Here is an 11,238-nt window from a genome sequence, read left to right as displayed (position 1 = left end):
AAAGGAAAATGTTGAATGCCTCTTATTTGAACACCTACAGTATAATATAAATACAAAAAGGCAAGCATTTCTAAAATGACCAGAGTTTCAAACACAACGTTTAACTTTAGGCAAAAAACCCCATTGTAACTATAACTATTAAAGTATGCACATAAATGTGTGAAGAAAGCATTTCTAATTTTTCCCAATATGAGAGAAATTCTGGATGCATTCTCTCCTTCACTGCTGTAACTGTGGCGCAGAAGAGTAATTATCAGTTTGGGAAGTCTACTGTAAAATGACCAAAATGATCTCACTGGAAATAGTTCCCAGAGATTCCCTTATGCTTTAAAACATGAGCAATTTTTCCCTTTCTAAAAAAATAATTTCAAATGAATGGCTGGCGCATCTAAAGAAATATAATGCAAACTACAGCCCACTGAGTGGAAATAATAGAAATACCTCAATGCTACAAATGTGTAGACAGAAAGGGCATGGTATCTTGTGTATTTGGGGACCTATATTAAATTGCCTAATCTTTTAAAAAGTTACAATAAAGGCACTATTCAGTACATTTCTGGAATAGCTCCATGTAAATCTGGCAGTTTGTCTAGTGGGGTTAATCTCCAGGGAAAATTGCCTTCCAAACATTAAATCTGAACAGTGATAACTTCTACAGACTTGTAACCAAAGATAACATAAAGTAGCTTTCCTTTTAATTGAGTCATTTTCCCCTAACTATAAAGGATAATGGGAGTCATTCATTAAATCATATTCACAGAAACATAGAACCTCAGAGTTGGAAAGGAGCTCAGAGTCCATCTAGACCAAACTATAACTGAACAATACCTCCATCTACAACACACCCATCAAATGATTATCTAGCCTTTGTTTGAAAACTTCCAGTCAGGAGGAGTCTACAAGGCCCCTCATTTCACCTTTAGATAGCTCTAATTTGTTTATGTCTTCAACCAATAGATTCACACAAGGAAGAAGTTCTATGCCTTTCCCTGGACTAACTACAGTTAGAAATTCATTCATTCTGATAAGCTGATCCACTATTTCAGGAAGCACTATATAGTCCTATTAATGCCACATATGATACTGCAACTTGTCCTACTCCAACGAGCTGGCCCTGAACTAGGGATACCATGTTGTAAACCTCTTCTTTCAACTTCATAACTGAGGCCTCAGTAGAATAGGAAGGTGGAGCAGTTATGTCACCATGCAGGATTGTGGCCTTAAAATAGAGGATGCAGTGAACCCCTGATTATAACTTAGAAACCCCCATTTCATTCATAATTTTCTCCTCTTAGCCTAGCCCTTTCCCTAACACCTTACTTCTGTCTTTCCACCCCCACCATACACTAATAAGGTCTGGGAGTATCCTTTCTGCCAGTTTCTCGGTGGCTACTGTTTGCTGATTCATGACCACATTTGATGGAGAGGAAGTCTGACAAAATGTCTTTGAATTCCACTTATTAGTGGTGTGTTATTTGAATATCATTTCACCTCTTAAGAACTGAAATATAGTAGGAAAAGATGTGAATTTTGCATCACAAGACCTTGGATCAAAACCTGTCTCTGCCATTTATTATCTTGCAATCTTTGGGAAGTCATTTAACCTTTACTTCTTGGTTTCCTCGTGTGCAAAATCAAGGGCTTTGGCTTGGACAAGATCTCCTCCAAGGTTCTTTCAAGTTCTAATTCTATAATCCTATGAACCCAAACTACCCTTTCCAAGTTTAATAGCTAAACCAAAAGTTTATTCTCAGTCCTCATCCTTCTGGACATATTTGTAGACTCTGACTCTGCTGCTATTCCCTTTTCTTAGATACTTGAGTCTTCTTGACACTGCTTTCTCATGATTCTTCTCTAACCTTTTGACCACTCCTCACTTTCTTTTGCTAGCTCATCATCCATGTTCTATCCCCTAACCACGAGTGCCCCTAAAGTTTTGTCCTGGGTCTTCTTTTCTCACTCTTTGTGAGATCTCATCAGCCCACATAGATTCAATGATCATCTCTATGTATGTAACTCCCAGGTCTACATATGCAGCTATAGCTTCTATCATAAACTTCAGTCCCTCATCACTAGCTGATTGTTGGACATCTCCAAAAAGACATCCCAAAAGCATCTTAAACTCAACATCTCTGAAGCCAGGGGTGTAGTGGTAAATGTTTAACCAAAACAAAAAAACTACAAAGACAGGACATATGACACACTTTAAAATTTAATCTGCATTATTAACATTTTCTTAAATCAACAGAACAATAAATAAATCATTTTGATTTTTGGCATTTGTAGATTTCTAAAGTGTAAATGCTCACCCTGGCTCTTGCCACTCAGTAAGAACTGGCTCCAGCATCCCAGATGTGATCATCTTCCCCCTAAAGTCCACCATTCTTCCAAACTTTTCTATTTCTGCTAAGGGCATCACTAGCCTTCCAATCACCTATGTTAATAACCTTGGAGTCAATATCAACTCTTCCCTCTCCCCTCATCCTGAATATTTCATGAGGTGCCACATCTTGCTACATCTGCTACCACATCCTTTCCCCTAATCTATCCCCTTTACACCATTCAATAAATTCAATGAACAGAATGAGGATTTATTAAGTATCTACCATGTGTACATACCTACCACACTAGGTGCTGAGGACACAGATAGAAATTGGAGTTGGAATTGTGGGTATGAGGTGAGTCAAGTAGATTGATTTGGTTGGAACATAGAATATATGAGGCAAATAATACGTGTCTGGAAAGGTAGAATGGAGTTAGATTTTGAAGGGCTTTAAATGCCAAACAAAGGAGTTCCAGAAACGAGGCTCTATCATTCACAGGAATCTCTCCATATCTCAATCTCTCCTGGCTACTCTGCATCTAAAATGGCTTGATGCTCTTTCAATACTATGGTGTCGGCAATAGATATAGTAGACAAAATGAATTAGTTCATGCTTACTTGGTCACCAATCAATGCCTTATAATTATGTCACATCTAGTGCAGAAAGCCAATTTGGCCCAATCCATCTGCTTTTCCTGTCCATTTTTAGTACCATGTCTACCTTCCATATAAGCAATCTAAGTGTAGTGGTTCCACTGTCCTTAATTTTGAAAACCACATAAAAATCACTGTAAATCTTTTCCATTTTTCTTCTCTCTGTTGTGCCTCCATTTTTTTAATGTCCTCTGGATTGACTTTGTCTAGTTAAATCTTCGGCCAAGCTTTTTTTAAAACTTGTTTTACCTTCCACTACTTCTCTCTGCTTTATGAGATGATACTACTCATCTTCATAAAATTTTAAATACAAGTTTATATTCTATTTATCAACCAGCAATTTTGCAGAAGCTATTGTCTCAATTAGTTTCTTTGATTGTTCTCTAAGAGTTACTAAGTAAACTATCAAGTTACCAACAAATAGGGTTAATTTTGTCTCCTCTTTGCCTCTCAATGCCTCTAATTTTTTTTTTCTTTCAGCATTGATATTGCTAGTGTAAGACTATGGTTCTAATTGCCCCACCCCATAGAACTCCACATGTGGAAATATATCTTGATTATTTTCACTATGTGTGAACAAACGAAGGATACCTTTCTGGGTAGGACACAAAATCTGTTCCAATTGGGTAGAAGACTTGATAACACTCTGTGGGAACTATATAAAACCAGGAAGCTAATTTATAATCCAAGAGAGATTCACTTGGTAGTGAGGAGGCAAGAGTAACTTATCCTCCTAAGTATCCTCCTAAAAGGAATTGATTTGGGTGGAGGGAGGGGAAGAGGAGAGGGTACAACAGATCCTGGTCCTAAGTTTCAATCTCCCCACTTCCTGCTTTAGTTAGAAGTGCCTTGTGAACTTCAAAGGGTCTAGAGAGCATTTGGACTTTTTCCTCCATGTCCCCCAGGATGACTGATGGTTGTGTCAGCATTTGGAACCCAGGACAGAATGATCACAGTGAGGAAAGCATATCAAGTTTTCACAAAGATTATAGCAAAAAAAGCTATACCACACATGGAAACATCTTGAGGATTCTAGTAAAAACATTTACCTCTTTGCCACACGTTCTCTATGCCTGAGTTCACTTTCTGTTGGACTTTGTATGTACTTGTGAGAGAGAGTGTGACACAGACTTTCAGAGCAACTGTTAGTTCCTACTCTAGCTACTATTCCAAATATTCCTTTCTAAAAACTAAGTCTGGGTGATAATGATAAAAATAATAATTGTGGTGGGAAGCAAAATTGGGCCTCATGGGCTAGATGTAGCATTATAAATAGACACCCTACCCCCCATTGTCTCCTCAGGGCTTCATATCTAACTTTTCTAAAATTCTATTCAGGTTACAATTAAAGATTTTGTTCAGATCCAGTTTGATAACCTTACATATAGAGGGAATGATGGAAGAGTTTCTACCTAAGATAGTTTGATTTCCTACTTCAGGTTGGTGGGGTGACTTCCATTGGACCCTAAATCTCTAATCCTTGTGGAAAGAGACAAATAACTGGGTCTCCATAAGGACTAGGTTTTCCTTTTGAGATTGAAAGCTTTTTATTAGTCAATAATTAGACTACATCTTTGGAGGGGTGGTGGTGAGTTGAAGGATCCCTTTAATAAGAAAAGAAGAGGTAAAATACCTTAGTGTCCCCTGGACCCAGAGCCAGTTTTGTTATACCACTTGTCATCTGCTTCAGTCCTCAGTAGAGAAGTCTTTCCATCAGAGAAACCTAGGGTGAGGACCTCAGTTTCCTAGATCCGCTGGACCAATGTTGCTTCAGAAGTACCAAGCCATATTAGCTTGGTTTCCTAGTTGAAGGGTGAGGGAATGAATTTCAGTGAATTCCAGGCACTTAATCCTTGGGAGAAGAGTTCCATGTACTCAAGCACTAGCCTCTGGCTTTTTTTCTGTGAAGAGAGGCTTGATTTCCTTTTCATTTCCTTTTCTTTATTATTTTTCATTTGAGGAAGTCCTTTTCTTTTTTTGCTTTAGATTTGGTTTTGTTTAATCCAATTTAGTAGACAATTAACATTTTCCACTAACTCGGGATGCAGAAACTTTGACAGGCTTTTTTTTCGTTTGTTTAGGTGCTGCCTTTGTAGGAGCCTTAGCAGCAGATGCAGCTGTCTTCTTAGTTGCTTGCTTAGCCTTTTTTGCTTCCTTGGCAGCCCTGATGGCTTGTTCTCGTTGGGCCTTTCGAACTTCAGGTTTCTGGCTCCTCTTGGCCATTTTATCAGCAAGAAAAGCCCCAGTGATGGCCCTCTAGAATTTAACAGCCTAGCGGGTTCTTTTCTTTTGAATCTCTTCTGATGGTCCCTTCTTGTGCTTTCTTCTATACAGGACAGTCCAATTGATCTGCCGGGGCTTCCTCTTTGAAAGGAATGTAGACTCTCATTTTGCATTCAAAAATTGGAAAACCTTTCTTTACGTTCAGGCGTAGCACCTCCCGTGACCCGGGTAGATCTTGTACCCGCAGAAGCTGCACAGGTCGACCTTCATGGCTGCAAGCCCGACGAAGATAGCGAAGAGGAAGAGCTGAGGAAGTCCTTTTGCAAGTATCAAGACAAGTGTAAACTATTAGAGCTTTGTAAAATGATGACTAGAAGTGTGTTCTGATTGGGTGAGGGCTTTGGTGATACCCTGTAGGTCTTCTATAAACCCTGAGAGCTGATTCAGAACCTAAGAGTTTTCAAGGATCTGACTGTAAAGAGGAAGGAGAGGGATCATGTTTCAACAGTCCGGGCTAGCAGCTGTTGTGTGGGTGAAAGACCAACAGAAGCCCAACAACAAGAACGCTACCAGCACACTGCAAAAGCACAACTTCTTTTGATCTGCTTTAGTAAGGAAAGCAACGTTAAGGGGTTGACAAGCTTACTTTAATTCAGCATGCAAATGTCATTCACTTAGTTCAGGGGAAAAAACCAGAACCCTGAACTTCGGGGCAAAATACAAAGTACTACCATCGACAGACAGGCCTTGTCTGATTCAAATCCCAATACATAGTTACCAGAGTTTAACAAAGTCCCAGCATCCGGGTTACAAGCTGGAGGGCCCTTAGCTACAGCTGCCCGGAGTCTCTGCATCAGCACACCAGCACGAGTGAGAGCCCTAAACAAATTACAAACATCAACAGACAAACCAAATACAGATTCATAGTTACGAACATCTAGGTTCAGCCCAGGAGTTCATAACGTGGGCTGGCCCAGAGTCACTCGCGCCACCACTGCTGTGAGTAAGAGCTCCAAAAAATAGAAAGCCAACCTCTGGTTTTATATCTTTTTCAGGGTCCAAGGTGAGTCACACATGCGACTCACCCACGTGACCTAGAATCATCACAAAGAGGCGACTTAAACCCACGTGATCTAAAAGCCTCTGATGTACCAAATATGTCACTCAAACTCATGTGTAAACTAGGCCCTCCCCTGAGGCAAGGAGGCCACCAAGGACTCCCAAATCTAACCAAGGAAACAAAGGCCAAACTCTTCAAGGGCTAAGCACTTGAACTAAGTGCTAAGAGCCCATTTTGCTTACCAACACAGATCATCATCATCTGGGTCATAAATAATAGATAGCAGAGAAACAACTGGCAAAAATATAAAGAGAAAGTAGAGGATTGAGGGAAGTTTGAAGAACAGATTTGCTCCTTCCCCAATTCTGTCTCCTGATGTCTATTGAACAGATACCTTAATATACTTTATGCCTTTTTTACCCAAATGTTTCCACTAACCTGAGTTTTTCTTCAACCAAAAAGATGCCAGAGATGCAAGAGATAAATATAAATGAAAATTAAGTCAGAGGGCCAAACTTTGCCTAAATATCAGAAATTTTCCTAACCAGTGACTCAAGAATGATTGTGATAATGTGACAGGATCAATATCTTCTAGGCATCTTCTCTTCTTTGCCCCTCTCCCAATATAGTTTAGGTTAGAATTTCCCTAAAAGGTGACAAAACCAGGACTTGGTAAGTCTTAGAGGTGGGATATGGTTCAAACTAGTGACTCTCAATGAAATTTCCCAGTGGTCTTTGGCTGTGTTGCTGTGTCTTTCTGGTTACCTAGGGTCATAAAAGGTCCCACCCACTTGGGAGTGGTGCCCTTCTTACTTGCTGGATATCTGAAAACCATGTGAATTGCCATACTTTTCCTGGCAGAACAGATGTGTTTCCATATGGAGATGGGAGGAGGGGGAAAATGATTCTATCTACCAATGCTAATTGCCACTTTATCTTTGTTATTTGTTGTTGTTATTGAGGCCATTAGGTGGCACAGTGGACATAGAGCACTGGGCCTGGAGTCAGAAAGACCAGACTTCAAATCTGACCTCAGACACTTAACCAGCTCTGTGACCCTAGGCAAGTCACTTAACCCCTGCCTGCATAAAACTGGGGAAGGAAATGACAAACCACTCCAGTATCTCAGCCAAGAAAACCTTATGGAGAGTTGGTCCAGGGTGGTCATGAAGAGTAGAATAGGACTGAACAACAACAAGCTAAAATGCCACTTCATCTTTGTGATATATCTTTGCTTTGTTTTCAGTCTAAGTAAACCTCTTAAAAAATATTAATTACCTATGAGAGCCTCATTTCATGTCAACATTGAACCTGAATTAACAGGATATCAAAAACAGGCTTACCTCTAAACAGATAACATTCCTAATTTTTCTTGTAATATAAACTCCCTAAAGTAGCAGAATATGGCACCATGAGGATCTGAGAGGACATTATATTGCCTCTAGGATTAAAAGGAGGTAATTAATGTAATAGTGTTACATTAGCATTTCTAGAACTATATATCATGTAATAACAGGGAAAGTGGGCATCCTTGCTTTATTTCTGTACTAACTGGAACAACTTCCAGCATGGCCCCATTTCAGATAATGCTTGCTTTTTGTGTTTGATAGATATTTATATGAGTTTATATTCTTAACTGGTATTTACTTTGGTTGTCACTTTTCTCCAACTGGCAAGTTAACAAAAGTGTTTGATGACTAAGGAGCTCTTTAGACTATTTTATTTTTCTTGCTGTGACAATTGATTTATGTCAGTTATGCTTCTGTATAAAATTGTCATAATCAATATTGTTATTTCTCCTGTCCATTACTCATTTTACGTCATCAGTTGCCTTTTTAAGCAGGTCAGAATTGGGTTGTTTCTTTTTTTTTAATTTTTTTTAATTTTTAGTTTACAACACACGGTTCTGCAAAATTTTGAGTTCCAGATTTTCTTCCCTCCCTCCCCCCTCCCTCCCCAAGATGGCATGGAATTCCATATAACTTCCACGTATAACTTCGCATTGAATTAATTTAGAATTGGGTTGTTTCAATTGTATGCCATAATTACTATTGTTATATTTTTTCTAAATTTTCACATATTCTGGCCTTTACTCAGACAAGTCAGTGGTTCACCTTAAGCAGACAGCTGATACCAGGATGATTTCAATGTTAATAGAATGTGTTTTTTTCTATTAAGATATAATCAATTTCTTTCTTTTTTTTGTGAGGTTACTTGATGCTCACCGTGTCGTGTGTCTGCCAATTTTTTTCTTGATGAACTAATTCATGATGCAAAGGTTTAAGACTTTTTTCTCCAAGTCTTTGGCCTCTCTCATTTTTTGTTTATGTTTGTTTCTATGATTTTGGATATATTTCTTTCTACCTTTACCCATTGCCACTTTTGCATTGAAGTCAACAAGTTTCCTATATCCAAACATATTTCTTTAATTTGGAGGTTTTATTGAGTTCTTCATAGAATTTATCTTCCTCTTCATCCCTTGCAACCAGTGTTGTTACAATACTTGGAATTGTTCTCATAGTGATCATTTTGCAAATATTTATTTGTACTATATTAGGAGCTAACCAAGGGACCATGAAATAATATTTCTGGATGCATTTGGGAATAAGATAAAGCCTACCCCACCTTGTTTCTCCAAGGAGTGCCTGTGAACCATCCTTTCATTTAATTGCAGCTCCTTTCTTCTTTCCTGTTTTGTTTTTAGCAAGAATATCAAAATTAATATGGTTCAGCTTCCTCGACTGTGTGTTTAATTGTTGTTAACTGAATGACAAGGCTCTTATATTTATAGACCTAACAGCTGAATTAGAATTTATAGATAATCTATAAAGTGTCTGATTCCTGGTAGTCTCTGATTTCTTTTCCACTTCTCTTCCACTGTCACTAATAAAGCAGAAGAAAACTGGAGATGACTGTATCCTATTTTGTTTTTTATTTGTTTCTTTATAACCTAGTCCCCTCCTACCTTTACAATCTTCCTATACCTTACTCTCTGCTGCATACTCTCTGATCCAGTGACCTTGGCTTCCTTGCTGTTCCGTGAACAAGACACTCCACCTCTGGGCTCTGGGAATTTCCTTTGGTTGTCTCACATGCCTGGAATCCTTTCCCTCCTCATCTGCCTACTGGCTTCCTTCAATTCTCAGAATCCCATCTTCTACAGGAAGACTTTTCCAACCTCTCTATCTCAATTCTAGCACCTTCTTCTCAATATTTCCTATTCATATTTGTATATAGCTTGTTTGTACACATCGGTTTGCTTACTGTTGCCCTCACTAGATTATGAGCTCCTTGAGGGCAAGGACTATCTTTTGCCTCTTTTTGTATCCTTAACTTTTAACACAGTTTCTGACAAGTAGTTGTTATTGCTCAGTGGTTTCAGTCATTTCCACCTTTTCATGACCCCATTTGGGGTTTTCTTGGCAAAGATGATGGACTTGTTTGCCATTTTCTTCTCCAGCTCATTTTAGAAATGAGGAAACTTAGGCAAACGGGGTGAAGTGACTTGCCCAGGGTCACACAGCTAATAAGTGTCTGCAACTAGATTTGAACTCTGATCTTCCAGTGTCAAATTCACCGTGCCGCCTAGCTGCCCCATGTAGCAGGTACTTCATAAATGTTTATTGACAGACTTTCTTGTGATGCTATAGCCAAAGAATATATCTCCAGGTGATTTTTGGGTACTTAGCTAGGCTAGTCCTTGGAAAACAGACATATTCTATCGCAGGGGCCATACAGAAGCTTTTCTAATGCAGCAGAAGCTGCTAGTGCTTGCTGGCAGAGTTACTTATTCTGCTGACATAAACTAAATAATCTTCCTAAAGCACAAGCGTGAGCATGTCACTGTCCTATTCAAGAACCTTCAGAGAAAAGCAAGCGTCTATAGGAAAAGAAGTGGGAGAGAGCAGGGGTTTAGGATTAGGAGTAAAGGTAAATCAAGAAGCAGTTATTTAAAAAGCAGAATTGTAAAAGTCTCTAACTTAGAGGCATTTCAGTGGCATACTTCCACAGACTGCTGGTCCTGGAGTCAGGAAGACCTGAATTAAAATCTAGCCTTAGACAGCTACTAGCTGTGTGACCTTGGGTTAGTCACTTAACCTCTGTCTTCCTCAGTTTCCTCATCTGTAAAATGAGGATAATGATAGCACTTACTTCCCAGGGTTGTTTTGAGGATAAAATGAGATAATATTTGTAAAATGATTATAGTACTGTAAATACTGGATAAGGTCAAGGACACCTGGGTTCAAATCCTATCTTAGATGCCTAGGAAGTGTGTGATTCCTGGACAAGTCACTTAATTGTTCTTGGCCTTAGTTTTCTCATCTGTAAAATGGGGATAGTAATAGCACCTATCTCATAGAGTTGTTGTGGTAGTCAAATGGGATTTTATACACACATAAACATATGTATGAGTATATATGCACATACATACATGTGTATATATATATATGTGCATATACATATACATATATAATAGTGCTTTGCAAACCTTAGGGGAAAAAGGACTTTGGAGTCAGAGGACTTTGGTTTACATTCCAGCTCTGGGATTTTACCATTTGTATGTGTGTAACCTTGGGAATGGTCACTTAATCCCTATGGAACTGAGTTTTCAACCTGAGAAATTTCTGATTTTTCCAAGTGAATTAGACTAAATTAATTAACTTAAACTAAAATTCTTTCAAATTTTTGATCTTGAGCACCTGCTTTGTGCTTTATATGGAGGTTTGGACTTGGGGTGGATTAGAAGACTGAAATCTGAGGAAGCAGACAAATTTGTGGTTGAGTTTCAAAGGAGAAAATAAAGACTAAAAGGGGGTAAAAATGAAATTAGGTATGGATGAAAAGCTGCCATAAAAAGAAAATAAGGAACTGGGGCTTAGCTCTTAAAAGTTTAGGGGCCGGAAAGGATACTCTGTGGGGAAAACAAAAGAGGTTTCCAGTAAACCCACAGCTAGACAAAGAACATTCGCAATAATAA

The 11,238-nt window shown here is 38.8% G+C and overlaps 1 pseudogene; it reads right to left on the bottom strand.

The window, feature by feature from the left end:
• Positions 1-4,996: 4,996 nt before the first annotated feature.
• On the bottom strand, positions 4,997-7,254 carry LOC118834831 (annotated as a pseudogene).
• Positions 7,255-11,238: the final 3,984 nt, after the last annotated feature.

This window comes from Trichosurus vulpecula, chromosome 1, assembly GCF_011100635.1.
Source record: "Trichosurus vulpecula isolate mTriVul1 chromosome 1, mTriVul1.pri, whole genome shotgun sequence".
Taxonomy (NCBI): Eukaryota; Metazoa; Chordata; class Mammalia; order Diprotodontia; family Phalangeridae; genus Trichosurus; species Trichosurus vulpecula.
This window is presented reverse-complemented; position numbering and strand designations above follow the sequence as displayed.